General features: G+C 40.7%; 1 protein-coding gene across 1 annotated transcript in view; it reads left to right on the top strand.

Moving 5' to 3' along the window:
- Positions 1 to 2,634, top strand: part of LOC106879996 (uncharacterized) — a 34,346-nt gene that overhangs the window by 27,757 nt on the left and 3,955 nt on the right. The gene's annotated exons all lie outside the window — the stretch shown is intronic.

Raw genomic sequence — 2,634 nt, 5'->3', positions numbered from 1 at the left:
ATATATATATATATATATATATATATATATAATGTATGTATCTATGTGTGTGTGTCTGTATTTGTCTCCACTTGACAACCGGTGCTGGTGTGTTTATGTCCCCGTAACTCGGCAGTTTGGTGAAAGTGACCGATAGAATAAGTACTAGGTTTAAAAAAAGAAGAAAGTTCTGGGGTTTATTTGTTCGAGTAAAACCCTTCATGGCAGTGCTCCAGCATGGTCACAGTTAAACGACTGAAACATGTCAAAGAATGAAAGAATGTTCTAATGTCAATTTGACATTAGATTATTCCAGGGATTGATAAAATAAGTACTGACCAAGTATTTCATTTTATTAAACTTTCTCTTTTGGCTGTTTTTAGAAATCATAGTTGTTGTTATTGTTTATTAAGGTGGTGAGTTGGCAGAATTGTTAGCATTGCTGGACAAAATGCTTAACAGCATTTTTTTCTGTCTTTATGTTCTGAGTTCAAATGCTGCCGAGGTGAAACTTTGCTTTTCATCCTTTTGCAAGTACTTGGTGACCCTGTCAGTGTAGGTGCCACTTAAAAGCACCCAGTACACACTGGAAAGTGGTTAGTGTTAGGAAGGGCATCCAGCTGTAAGAACCTTGCCAAAACAGTCACAGAAGTCTGGTGTAGGCTTCTGCCTGGCTGGCTCTTGTGAAACCATCCCACCCACGCTAGTATGGAAGGCAGATGTTAAACGATGATGTTGATGTGTGTGAGTGAGATTGATTTTCGCAGTGTTTCTTATTTCTTTATTGCCCACAAGGGGCTAAACATAGAAGGGACAAACAAGGGGATTAAGTCGATTACATTGACTCCAGTGCATAACTAGTACTTAATTTATCGACCCCCGAAAGGATGAAAGGCAAAATCGACCTCGGCGGAATTTGAACTCAGAACGTAACGGCAGACGAAATACCACTAAGCATTTCGCCCGGCGTGCTAACGTTTCTGCCAGCTCGCCGCCTTTTTGCAGAGATTCTGTCTATCAAATTCATTGACATGGCATTGGTTGGCCTGGGGGCTATAGTAGAAGAGACACTTATGGTGCTTTACAGTGGAACTGAACTTGAAATTACATGGTTGCAAAGTGGTCTTCTTAACCATGCAGCTATTGGTTCACCAATATTTATTGTCTTGTCTGCACTCACACTTTGCTGTTAATCCATTTCTTTCTCTTTTGGTTTTTTTCCAGTTTTTGTCACTGCTGCATACTGTTTCATTATTTTCCTCTCTTTCTCTCCCCTCTCACACACACACACACACACTGCTTCTCTCTCTTTGTCTCTACTGCCATCTCTATCTGTCTCTTCTCTCTTTTGCTCATTCTCTCCTTTGCTCATTCTCTCCTTGTCTCTCTCTCTCTCTCTCCCCTTCACTCACTACTTTATGATTTCCCCCCATCTCTCTTTTCTTATGTCAGTTTTTTTTTTACCCCTCACCTCTCTCCTTACTTCATCTCATGTCCTCTGTCTCACCCTCTTCCCTTCTCTCTCTGTCTTCCTGTTCTCTCTATTTCTTTTCCTTACTCCCTCTCTTCCTCTATATATATATCTTTCTCTCTTTCCTGTAATTACTACTCCTCCCTTGCTTCTTATAGTCTCTCAACTCTCTTCCATAAATACTGTCACTCCACCATAATTGTCACCAACACTACCACCACCACCACCACCACCACTGCCAATATCACCACACCAACACTGACAAAAGTACCACCATACTGCCACAACCAATACCATCACCACCAACAACAAATCACAACCACCACTACCAACAAACAATTTAATGAAGGAGGTGCCACTTTGTGGTGGTTCATCATGCTAAAAATAGCAGCTAGCAGCAAAATTCCCTCAAATGACACCCTGCTACTCTAAAAAAAGAAAATGGAGACATTGGACAATGAAGTTCTAAGTCTATGAAAAGTTGAGATTGTCATGGCTGGAATGCCTTTTGGTTAGAGTGTATCTGATGCTAAACAACCAGCAAGCAGTGACTGTAACAAACATACGACCGATCACCGATTATAGCAAGACCGTCACCTGTACCTCCACTGTCACCACCACCACCATTATCGCTTAAACTTCCAACAACATGAACAGTGCCACATATACCTCCACCAATAACAAAAACATCATCACCGTGGTTACCGTTGTCAACAAACAACAGCAGCAATACTGTTATGTCCATCCATACTTCCATCAGCATCATCCGTCCCCCCGACCCTCCACTAACATCACCAGCACCCGTATATCTTTGCCAACAACAAAAATATTGTTGGTACTGCTGCCACCACCACCGCCGCCTCCACCAACAACAAAAACATTCTTCACCACCATCAGCAACAATTCATATTGCTGCTGCTACTATCACCTCTACTACAGTGATCATTAACAATACATACCACCATTTCTACTACTACTACTACAGTCAGTATTGTAATTTTTTGTTGTTGTTTTAAGTTTTAATATTTTGTTTCGTTTTGTAATTTTATTGTCAAAAAAAAAAAAATTGTTTTTTATTGTTGTCGTTTTCTTTCAGTGTCTATCTCGTCCCACCAGTACAGGAGAACTTAATATTTGGGTTTTATCATCACCTAATTAGCTCTGCTGTACCCCCCACCTCACCC

The sequence above is a fragment of the Octopus bimaculoides genome, chromosome 9, assembly GCF_001194135.2.
Source record: "Octopus bimaculoides isolate UCB-OBI-ISO-001 chromosome 9, ASM119413v2, whole genome shotgun sequence".
In the NCBI taxonomy this organism is placed as follows: domain Eukaryota; kingdom Metazoa; phylum Mollusca; class Cephalopoda; order Octopoda; family Octopodidae; genus Octopus; species Octopus bimaculoides.
Note: the sequence above shows the minus strand (reverse complement) of the source record. Positions and strands in the feature narration are given on the sequence as shown.